Below are 12,515 nucleotides of genomic sequence, written 5' to 3'. Positions count from 1 at the left end.
CCGCTGGGAAACCCGAGGCTTTGGAAACAGAGTACAACCTGGCATTACTGTGAGACTTGGGAAAATCTCTGAGCTCTCTTTTTTTCTCACTAAATATAGGTAGTGCCTAGGGTTGTTTGAAAGTCAAATGAGACATGGTATGTATTAGGTGTTACTGCGGTCCTCGCTGGCATCGTGATTGGCTCAAGCAATAATGGTTATATGAGTCCAGAAAAGTGCTTTAGGCTGGGGGACCCAGGAACACTTTGCCAACGAGAAGGGCTTGAGCCGGACGTGAGAGAAGAAGGTGGTGTGAGTGTCCTGTTTTCCTGGCCGCCCACCATCAGAACCTCCTGCCTACATTTGGGGAATTCCCATTGCACGGGCCCTAATGGAAAGCAGGCCACCATTTGCCACAAAGCCCCAATGCTTTCTCCTCCCTGACTCGGCTCTAGGGTTGCAGGCAGAAGACATGAGCTCCGCCAATCGGATGCTCCAACTGGGACTTTGAATCTGGAGCAAGTCACGGAATAGCAGGGCTGGTTTAGGAATTCATTTCTGCGGCGGCGGTGGAGGCGATAGGGCCAACAGCGGCCTCTAGTGTCTGGAGGAGGAAGTGTCAGCGCTACTGCAGCAGGTGAGGGACGAGAGTAGGGGGATCACTGCGGAGGGTGGAGGGGACAGGAGTCTCCTACACAGGCTGTCCTGTGCCCAACCTTGACTGTGGTACTGGCTGCCCAGCTTCCCTAGGTGCCTGTCTGATTGCTGACCCTTGTTTGCTGGCCCTTGCATTGATTCTGTATGCTATCCGATATCTCTATAATTGTTGTGGGCAGGGGACTTGAAACAATTTGCCAGTTAGCTTCTGCTGTTTACAAGAGTCCTGACTGACACAAAGACTAAGGGTTAGACTTGGTATAAGAGGAAGGAGTGGTTGGGTTAAGTCACTCCAAATTTTCCAGATCTCTGCCTTTTTCTTCTTACTTTGCCGTGCCAACAGACATTTGTCTAGCACCTACCGTGTATGTCTTGCTATATTAAGAATAAGAATATAAAGAAGTTTAAATTCCAATCTCTGTGCTCAAGGGGATAGGACATAGACAAATGACAGCCGAGGGAAATTATATGGAGCACATCTAGCAGACAAAGGTTTAATTTCCTTTGTCCACAAAGAAATGCCAACTAATGAAAGACAATGACATTTTTAAATGGACAAAGGGACAGGCAGCTCACAGAAGAGGAAATACTGGCTTTTAAACAAATGAAAAGATGCTCAATCTCATTCACAAAAAAACTGTAAACTAAAGCTACAACAGGCCAGGCATGGTGGCTCATGCCTGTAATCCCAGCACTTTGGGAGGCCAAGGCGGGTGGATCACCTGAGGTCAGGAGTTTCAGACCAGCCTGGCCAATATGGTGAAACCCTGTCTCTACTAAAAATACAAAAAGTAGCCAGGCGTGGTGGCACATGCCTGTAATCCCAGCTACTCAGGAGGCTGAGACAGGAAAATCACTTGAACCCGGGAGGCGGAGGTTGCAGTGAGCCAAGATCGTACCATTGCACTCCAGCCTGGGCGACAAGAGTGAAACTCTATCTCAAATAATAATAATAATAATAATAATTATTATTAGTATTATTATTATTATTATTTTTAAAGGAATAATAATAATAAATAAAGCTACAACAAAATACTTTGGGGTTTTGTTTTTTGAGATGGAGTCTTGCTCTGTCATCCAGGCTCGAGTGCAGTGGCACTATCTTGGCTCACTGCAACCTCCCAGGTTCAAGCAATTCCCCTGCCTCAGCCTCCCAAGTAGCTGGGACTATAGGCATATGCAACCACCCCTGGCTAATTTTTGTATTTTTTGTAGAGATGGGGTTTCACCATGTTGGCCAGACTGGTCTCAAACTCCTGGCCTCAGATGATCCTCCTGCCTCAGCCTCCCAAAGTGCTGGAACTATAGGCCAGAGCCACTGCACCTGGGCACATGGCCCCAACAAAATACTTTGTTTCACTTATTGGATGAATGACAAAGACCAAAAAAAAAAAAAAAAGTTGGATACATTGTATGGGCAAGACTGAGGGCACAGGCATTCTTGTAGATTAGTAGTGGGAGGGTGGGTAATTTGATGTGACTTTTTTTTTTTTGAGGCAGAGTTTCACTCTTGCTGCCCAGGCTGGAGTGCAATGGTGCGATCTTAGCTCACGGCAACCTCCACCTCCCGGGTTCAAGCAATTCTTCTGCCTCAGCCTCCCAAGTAGCTGGGATTGCAGGCGTAAGCTGCCGTGCCTGGCCTGGTGTGACTTCTAAAGAGAGCAAGATTTAAAATGCATAATCTTTGACCCAGAAATCTCAATTCTAAGAATGTATGGTCATACATATGTGCAAAAAAAAAATACATACAAGGGTTGCAGCATTCTTTTTAATAGCAAAAGATTGGAAACAATCTAAATACCCATTAATAGCAAACTGGTAAAACAAGTGTTGGTATGCTATACGATGGAATATTATATTGTGACCAAATAGAATGAGGCATAGCTAACAGTATTCATATGGACCATCTTCCAGATTTATTATTAAGTGAAAAAACAAGGTGTAGAACAAAGTATATACTAAATGTGCATACAAGCATGGTAGTACAGATGGAGCATCCCTACTCCAAAAACCCAAAATGTGAAATGTTCGAAAATTCAAAACTTTTTGAGTACCTGACATGATGCCACAAGTGGAAAATTCCATACCTGACCTCATATATACAAACTGTTTCATGCACAAAATTATTTAAAACATAGGCCGGGCTCAATGGCTCAGGCCTATAATCCCAGCACTTTGGGAGGCCGAGGCGGGAGGATCACCTGAAGTTGGGAGGATCACCTGAGGTCAGGAGTTTGAAACCAGCCTGGCCAACATGGTGAAACTCTGTCTCTACTAAAAATACAAAAACTAGCCGGTATGGTGGCAGGTGCGTGTAATCCCAGCTACCTGGGAGGCTGAGGCAGGAGAATCACTTGAACTTGGAAGGTGGAGGTACAGTAAGCCAAGATCATGCTATTGCACTCCAGCCTGGGCAACAAGAGCGAAACTCCATCTCAAAAAACAAAACAAAACAAAAAAATTATTTAAAACATTATACAACATTCCCTTCATGCAATGTGTATCAGGTATATATGAAACATAAGTAAATTTCGTATTTAGACTTGGGTTTCAGCCCCAAGATATTTCATTATGTATATGCGAATATTTCAAAATCTGAAAAAATCTGAAATCCTAAACACTTCTGTTCCCAAGCATTTCAGATAAGGGATATTCAACCTATATATATGTAGACATCTCTGGAAGGAAACACTAACAAAAACATTAACAGTGGTGGCTGCCAAGAGGGGAACAAGATGAAAGAGACTTATTTTTCTTGTTCCTAAATCTCTCTGATACTTTTTGAATTCTGAAGCATATGCACCTAATAACGGTTCAAATTCATACTAATTGTTAAAAATTGAGTTGGGGAAATAAGATATTGACAAGAAGCCAAGTGCTATCATACAAGGCAGCCCACGCCAAGCGCCAAATGAAAAATAGAGACAGAGGTAGGTGCTAAAAGAATCCAGAAGAGGGAGAGCTCCCTGGGGCTGGGTAGGTTCTGGATGGCTGTGACCTAAGCTGGAAGGAATGGCAACATTGAGACAAGCAGGGGGAGGTGGCGTTCCAGAAGGAAAGAATGGTGACAACACAGCTTTGAAGCCAGGCGTGTTCTTGACACATCAGAGCCCAGGGAATAAATTTGTTAGGTAGAATCTGAGCTTGGGAACCTGTCTCTTTTGTCTGCCTGCAGGAGGCAATTGTACTTTGGCTTTAGAAGCATCAGGGATGAAAGCATTTCCCCTGCACTGAGGGAGTCCCCAGGAGCCAGGCTGGGTGGTGCTCCCAGCTGCCCCAGGAGGTCTGGGTTGCCACCTCTCCACACCCACACCCAGTCCAACCCAGGCCTGCCAGGGCCTGCCAGCAGCGTATTACTAGCAGGAAGACCTCAGGGAGATGGCTATATAGCCACCCAGGGTGGGCTGGCTGGTTCAGCAGACAGGAAGGGAGACGAGCTGCCTCTCTGGATCCCCAGCCATCTTGGCAGGTGAAGAGCTCACCTCCCTCCCCACCCCCAATCCTGGCCTCTCCCAGGCCCTCACCACCTCCTAGGAGATGTTTTCCAAAGGGCACTGATAGCCCTAGAACCTGGCCCCAAAGAAGCCTCTACCCCCATTCAGACCCAGAAGCTGGGACTCTCCCCTCTACATCGATGCCCTCCTTCCCAGAGCCTGGGCAGGGCAGTGTGAAGCGTCACCCACTCCCTGCCCCTGAGGCACCTGAGTCACTGTCTGGGCACTCAGGACCTGGCAGGCCCAGAAGAGGTGGTGTCTGGAGGGGTGCCTGGAACCACTGTGAGCAGGAAGTGAGGGCACCTAAGAAAAAGGTTGGGGAGCAACATATGATTTGGTGCAGGCTAACCTGGGTTTGAATCCCAACTCCTCCATTTACCACCTTGGACGAGTCTTTGAGTCTCAGTCTCCACGTCTATAAAATAGGCGTTCATTGAACAAGTTCATCCAACAAATGTTAATCATCTAATATGCCAGGCAACACTGGGGTGTTGAGAGTAGAACAATGAAAAACAGTCCAAGGCCTGTCTGAGAGCTTCTGTTCCAGTGGGTGTAATAACTGTACTAACCTCAGAATTAAACAAGATCTTATGGATACAGGACCTAGCACATAGTAGATGCTCACTAAATGATGGCTATTTCTTGGGGTGTGAAGGGCTCCCAGAGTAACACCTTTTCCCTTCCCAAGTTTGAAACCAGTTGATAGAAAGACACATAAGTCAAATATATGGAGATTTAAAAGTCAGCCCTTTTAGCAAGGCATGGTGGCTCATGCTGGTAATCTCAACACTTTGGGAAGCCAAAGTGGGAGAGTTGCTTGAGCCCAGGAGTTCGAGACCAGCCAGGGCAACATAGTGAGGTCCTGTCCTTACAAAAATATTATTGTATTGTATTGTATTTATTTATTTATTTATTTTTATTTATTTTTTGAGATGGAGTCTGGCTCTGTCACCTAGGCTGGAGTACAGTGGCACTATCTCAGCTCACTGCAAACTCTGCCTCCTGGGCTCAAGCGATTCTCCTGCCTCACTCAGTCTCAGGATTTAAAATTTGCCATCTATTTGGAAGTGGGGGTGGGAAGCTGTGTGTGCATGATGCCACAGGACTGATAAAAGGTCAACTGTCTTTATCAAAAAGTGGTGAGTGTCAGGGCCGGGCATGGTGGCTCACCCCTGTAATCCCAGCACTTTGGGAGGCTGAGGCTGGTGGATCACCCGAGGTCAGGAGTTGGAGATCAGCCTGACCAACATGGTGAAACCCTGTCTCGACTAAAAACATAAAATTAGCCAGGCCTGGTGGCGCATGCCTGTAATCTCACCTACTTGGGAGACTGAGGCAGGAGAATCGCTTGAACCCGGGAGGTGGGGGATGCAGTGAGCAGAGATCGTGCCATTGCACTCCAGCCTGGACAACAAGAGCAAAACTCCATCTAAAAAAATAAAAAAAAAGTGGTGAGTGTTGACAGAGATTACTGGGAGGTAAGCCTCCTACCCTTACAAGCCATTCTCCGTGTGGCCACCACTGCACCATTCTTCTGCCTCATCCAGCTCCAGTGTCAGGGCTCTCTATTACCCCAACCTCCTGCCTGGAGAAGACAAGCCACTAGATCACAGGGTGGGCTAGTGGGCACTAGAGTACTTTAAGGATCACTTCGGATCCTCCTGGCCTCACCGGGCTCTTGTTGCAGCTCCATGTGGGGTCCCACCGACTTCACATATGTGCAACTTAACAGCACCTCCTCCTTCCCCAGGGTTTCCTGATGACTCTACAGCCCAAGTGTGTGCAATCCACCAGTGCAGGGGAGTTAATGCTTGATGGGGCGAAGGTTTAACCAGTGGAAGAATAGAGCCAGTGCATAAACCCCACCCCCAGCCCTCACCTGCCCGCTCACCCAAGGATGGTTCTGAGATGCCATTTATTCAGCTGCATTTTCTCTAGGGTGAATTTTTCCTCCTTCTGTGCCTTACTTCCCTTGGCCCCCATTCTATTTGCTGTAATTGCACTCTGTAATGAAATCTAAAATCAGATCTGCTTTCTGGGGAATAGAGGCTAAGACACCAGTGTTCCTATCTCTCATGGAGAAGAAGCCCTCCCCCCATGGTTTTCCCCAAGAGAAAAAGACATTCGTGAGACAATAAGGCCACAGCACTTTATGTAGGACAGACACACAGTATTCCCCTAGTATTCATCCCCCCCCATCTTTTCTTCCCCCCGCTCCACACTATCCATGCCCACCTCCTCGTAATCCTTCTCCAGGGCAGTCATATCCTCATGGGCCTTGGAGAACTCACCCTCCTCCACACCCTTACCCACATACCAGTGCACAAATGCCCTCTTGGCATACATCAGGTCGAACTTGTGGTCCAGGCGGGCCCAGGCCATAGTGATGGCTGTCATGTTGCTCAGCATGCACATGGCATGTTGCACTTTACCAGGTCACTCCCAGGCACCACAGTGGGTGGCTGGTGGTTGATATCAACCTTAAAGCCTGTGGGGCACCAGTCCACAAACTGAATGCTGCGCTTGGTCTTAATGGCAGCAATGGCAGCATTGACATCCTTGAGCACCACATCTCCACGGTACAGCAGGCAGCAGGCCATGTACTTGCCATGCCGGGGATCACACTTCACCATCTGGTTGGCAGGCTCAAAGCAGGCATTGGTGATCTCTGCCACCGACAGCTGCTCGTGGTATGCCTTTTCTGCAGAGATGACTGGTGCATAGGTGGCCAGGGGGAAGTGGATGCGAGGGTAGGGCACCAGGTTGGTCTGGAACTCTGTCAGGTCCACATTGAGGGCCCCGTCAAAGCGCAGAGAAGCTGTGATGGAGGAGACAATTTGGCTAATGAGGCGATTGAGGTTGGTATAGGTTGGGCGCTCGATGTCTAGGTTGCGGCGGCAGATGTCGTAGATTGCTTCGTTGTCCACCATGAAGGCACAGTCTGAGTGCTCCAGGGTGGTGTGGGTGGTCAGGATAGAGTTGTAGGGCTCGACCACGGCTGTAGACACCTGGGGGGCTGGGTAGATGGAGAATTCCAGCTTGGATTTCTTGCCATAGTCAACAGAGAGCCGCTCCATCAGGAGTGAGGTGAAGCCAGAGCCAGTGCCCCCACCAAAGCTGTGGAACACCAGGAAGCCCTGAAGCCCTGTGCACTGGTCAGCCTAGACAGGGAAGGGGAGGGAAAATGTGGGGCATGGAGCACAGCTGATGGACAGGAAAGAACCAACTTGTGCTGTTTTAAATTCCCAAAAGTTTCATGAAATCCTTAGAAGACTTTTCCAAGAGCACAAAAGAGATCCTCATAGAGTGGGTCCAGGGCACACCCTTTCTCCTCCCTGTGCCTCTTCCTCTGAAATCTCCTGAGGCCCTTAACACAGAGCTCTGTTGTATGCTGGAAAAGAGGGGTATGATGGTGGGTGGAGTTGGCTGTCTAGGCTGACCAGTGCACAGGACTCCAGGCCTTCCTCATCTTGTCGTCATAACTTGCCAACTCCACCCACCATCATACCCATGCCCTGCTGATTTAACTTTGGATGTTTCTAGAGGGTTTCTCTACTAAGAACAACAATCCAGGAACCTCATCCCCATCCTTCGTAGGAGCCAAAGCCAATCACAGAGGCTATGGGCTGACATTCTTTGAATCCCTGCCTTTCACAGGGACTTCTGCCCACATCCTTGTAACACAAGGTGGTATTCTGGGAATGCTTATGGAACCCCACAACTTGGCCAGGCAGCCCATCAACATGTTTGCCTTAATGGACACCCTGCCTAGCATCAGGCCAGCCACTTCGAAGATACAGGGGACACCAGCTCCAGGCTGGAACCTACAGTTGGCCCCCCTGATCAGAGTGCAGGGCCTCTCCTCATTGGTCCTGATCCTGTGTGTTTCTCCCAGAGGCTGAAGCTGTCCTTCCCCAATCTGGTGTCCAGACTACCTCACAACAGGAATCCAGATTCATTCCCCCTGCCCCAGCCCTCAGCCCTTTCCTCACTGGCTTCCAAATCCGGTCCAGTACCAGGTCGATGAACTCCTTCCCAATGGTGTAGTGGCCCCAGGCATAGTTATCGGCAGCATCTTCCTTGCCTGTGATAAGCTGCTGTGGATGGAAGATCTGGCAGTATGTGCCTGTTCAAACTTCATCTGCAGTGGGCAGAGTTTTGGGCCCCATCTCCCTTGCGATCCAGCTGCTGGAGCCCCAGGGGACCTGAAGGGAGTGGGGTCACCAGGTCCCAGGTTCTGCATTCAGGCTGCTGCTATTACCTGCTTGGATGTGTTTGTGCTGCTTGGATGTGTTTTTCAATAAGGAAAGGGATGTGGAGTGGCCTACAGACTCAGGACCTCAGTAACAGCGATTCCATACGTCTGGAGTTCTAATTGGCTGCAGCACCTGGGAAGCTATACCACAGACACCATGCTCTGCAGTTATGGAGTAGGACTTGCTGTGGTACCCAGGGACAAGGTCATGGCTGGGACTGATCATCACTCACCAATCACAGCGGGCTCCAGATCCACAAACACCGGCTGGGGCACATGTTTCCCAGCCTCAGTTTCACTAAAAAAGGTGTTGAAGGAGTCATCCCCTCCCCTGATGGTCTTGTCACTGGGCATCTGCCCATCAGACTGAATCCCATGTTCCAGGCAGTAGAGCTCCCAGCAGGCATTGCCAACTGCATACCGGCCTGCCCCACGTGGACTGAGATGCACTCACACTGAGTGGGCAAAGGGCAGAGAACGGCCTTCACAGAGGAAAACATATCATGCCTGGACATGGTTCCTGCCTGCCTTCCTTGAGTGGCTCTTTGGCTGAGGGCCAAGGTTCCTGGACTCTACTCTGCTTGCCTCGCCTCCTGCATCTAAGCATTTACTGGTGGCATTGAGGAGCAACAGGCATTGGCCGTACAGGCTGGGCCAAAATCCTTGGGGGAAGCAGAAGATGTGAGCAGTTCTGAGATTATAGACTCTTGCTCAGTGCCTGTCTCAATGAGGAACATTGAAGGGATCAAATGAATCTAGAAGTGCAAGATAATCTACCCACCAGTGTCCAGAAAGAAATTAGGAGCCATTGGTGAGGGAAGCAAGGGAAAATAGTACAAAGATAAAGCACAGGAGACATTAACTCCAAATTTGGAATAATGGTGCTCTCTGGCAGGGGAAGCAGATAGAAGCAATTGGAGACAGATTCCATTTCTCAAGCTTCATAGCTGCTGTTCATCACATTATTCTTTTCTTTTTTTCTTGAGACAGAATCTCACTTTGTCACCCAGGCTAGAGTACAGTGATGTGATCATAGTTCACTATAGCAGCCTTGGACTCCTGGGCCCAAAGGATCCTCCTGTCTCAGCCTCCCGAGTAGCTGGAACTACAGGCATGCACCACCATGCCTGGCTAAGTTTTAAATTTTTTCGTAGAGACAGGTCTCGCCATCTTTCCCAAGTGGGTCTTAAACTCCTGGGGTCAAGCAGTCTACCTGCCTTGGCTTCCCAAAGTGCTGGGATTACAGGCATGAGCCACCGTAACCCAGCCTATCATGTTATTATTTATACCTTTTTGCATTCCTGAAATATTTCTTAATTGTTTAATGAGGATGACTTCTCCAAAAATGTAACACTTCATTGACTATTTTTATATAACACAAGGGCCTGACTTTTCATGATTTTTAGATGACTGAGATTAATCCATAAATAATCTGTATTCCAGCCCAATTACTTCTCTACTTGTCTTGAGCAAAAGTCTTAACCTCTTTGTCAATGTTCTCCTTTTGAAATGTGGACAATAATAAGAGTCCCTCCTAGAAAAACTATGAGAATTAAATGAAAGAATGCATGCAAAGTGCCTGGCCCACTGCCTAACACACACTAGGGTGTGCCATGCATGTTGGGTTCCCCTTCCAATTTCCCACCCTCAATCCCTGATGTCATAGTAAGAGAAGGTAATGAATTGAGGCTGGGCGCAGTGGCTCACACCTGTAATCCCAGCACTTTGGGAGGCCAAGGCAGGTGGATCACTTCAGGTCAGGAGTTCGAGACCATCCTGGCCAACATGGTGAAACCCCCTATCCACTAAAAATACAAAAATGGTATATGCTTATAATCCCAGCTACTCGGGAGGCTGAGGCAGGAGAATTGCTTGAACCCAGAAGGCGGAGGTTGCAGTGAGCTGAGATTGCATCACTACACTCCAGCCGGGGCAACAGAGTGAGACTCTGTCTCAAAAAAACAAACAAACAAACAAAAAAGATAATGAGTTGAGCTGAGACCTCAAGGACAGTAGAAATCCCAGGTCCAATCCTGGGGCTGCCTTGGCTCACCAATCACCTGCCTGGTGCTGCACCTCTGAGCCTGACCAGCCAGTTCTGTCCAGAGACCCAGACATTGTCCCGGCCCCCAGAACTACTAGCCCATGCAAGGTGTCTCTGGCCCCTCTGGGAATGATGTCTCACACTGGAGGCAGCAGGTTTGGGGCAAAGAACTCAGCCTCTGGCCAGGGGCAGTGGCTCACGCCCTGTAATCCCAACACTTTAGGAGGCCGAGATGGGCAGATCACAAGGTCAGGAGATTGAGACCATCCTGGCCAACATGGTGAAACCCTGTCTCTACTCAAAATACAAAAATTAGCCGGGTGTGGTGGCATGCACCTGTAATCCCAGCTACTTGGGTGGCTGAGGCAGGAGAATCGCTTGAACCCAGGAGGCAGAGGTTGCAGTGAGCCAAGATTGCACCACTGCACTCCAGAATGAGACTCCGTCTCAAAAAAAAAAAAAAAGAACTCAGCCTCTGGAGTCACACAGACCTGGCCTCAAACCCCCATCTCTCTGTGACCCAGTACAAGTCATTTCACCTCAGCTTCCCTAGCACCTTTTTCATGACTGTAGAAAGAGAAGAATCTCACAGCCAGCGGCCTGTATTGTTACATTGCTTAGTTCTGCTTATTAAGCACAAATAAGGTGCCAGGTGAAGGTGGCACTTTATACACATTATCTCATTTAATCTTTACCACATTCACCTTAAGTAGGTAGTTTTATTACCCCCAATTTATAGATGAGAAAACTGACCCTCAGAGAAGTCAAGTAGCTTGCTCAAGGCCATGAGCAAAACCAAGAATATTTAGAGCAGGGACAGGCTGGCACCAACCATGCTCTTAACTGTTCTTCTATCCTGCCTGGTAGGGAGGTGGGTAAAAGATATCAAATGAGCCCCAGGCACAGCCAGCTCTTGACAGATGGGAGCACCCCCCTTTCCCTCCTCCTTCTTCTCCCTGCTGATCTGTAACTAACATGAGAGGTCAGACAAAGGCACAGCAGATAGGCAGGGTGGAGGGAGGAACCAGAGGGGAGAAGCTTCCATGGAGGATGTGTCCCCATGGTGGGAAGGTGGGATCAGAGCCCAACAGTGAACCTGTGGCAAGGCCCAGGGTCTAGAGATTCTCAGCCAGCAGAGGAAATGGCCCACACTTTCTGCTCAAGTCCTGCTTCCCCCACACTCCCCGCACTTAAATTCAGACCCCCTCAGCAGCCCTGCTTCTCAGCCTAGGCTCAGCCCCACATCCTGGTTACCATCAAACTTTCCTTCCCTACTCCCTTTGAAGCCCCCCACACCTGCATATTTGGGGGCCACAGCCACATCTGGAAGTCTCTTTCCCTCTCCCCACCTCTCCACATACTGTAGCCCCATCAACATGTGGACTCCCAAGGTACCTTCACGCCAGATATCTTGGGCCCACTGGGACCCCACTTGCGTGCTCAGTCCCCCCAAGGCCCCTTCCACTCACCCCGCTGCCTGGACAGGGGCTGGCTGGGGTCCTATCTCTCTGTCTGCTGCAGGATAGTGAGCAGGGATGGATCTGTGAGAGGCCTGCAGCGGCCAGCCAGCCTCCTCCTTATATTCTCTGGGTGGCTCTCAGCGGGTGGATGTTGTTAGAAACGTCCTGGGAGGGCAGGGCCCGTTGACTTGGTCACGGAGAACGGAGTAGGAGGCAAGCACTGGGCCTGCGCCCAAACAGGGGAGCCAGCTGAGGTTGGCAGAGGAGGGGCCAGGGCTAGTAACTCCACACAGGTATCCAGGCCTCTGGGTACATGGTATCTGCTGTCAGTCATGCAATCCCATTTCCTGGCGGTACAGCCTGCACTTCGCAGGTGGAAGACGATTTAGAAATCAAGACCCTGAGCTCCAGCACCACCCCCACCTATCAAACCCCCTGCACTCCCCTGCTCTAGGGTTGGTGAGGGCTGTAAGTCGACTGTGGGTGGGACTAAGAAGATCTCTGCAATGATCCAGAAATAATGAGTCCTCGGCCAAGAGATCAAGCCTCAGGACATCCTGCCTGGAAACAGAATATCATAGAACAAGCGACCTAGAGTTTGGTTTTAATCCTACCTCTAATAGCTA

The 12,515-nt window shown here is 49.3% G+C and overlaps 1 pseudogene; it reads right to left on the bottom strand.

Moving 5' to 3' along the window:
- Positions 1-6,308: 6,308 nt before the first annotated feature.
- On the bottom strand, positions 6,309-8,819 carry LOC129031837 (tubulin alpha-1D chain-like; annotated as a pseudogene).
- Between the last annotated feature and the right edge of the window lie 3,696 nt (positions 8,820-12,515).

This window comes from Pongo pygmaeus, chromosome 11 (assembly GCF_028885625.2).
Source record: "Pongo pygmaeus isolate AG05252 chromosome 11, NHGRI_mPonPyg2-v2.0_pri, whole genome shotgun sequence".
Taxonomy (NCBI): domain Eukaryota; kingdom Metazoa; phylum Chordata; class Mammalia; order Primates; family Hominidae; genus Pongo; species Pongo pygmaeus.
The sequence above is the reverse complement of the archived record's forward strand: the minus strand, read 5'-3'. Positions and strand labels throughout refer to the sequence as shown.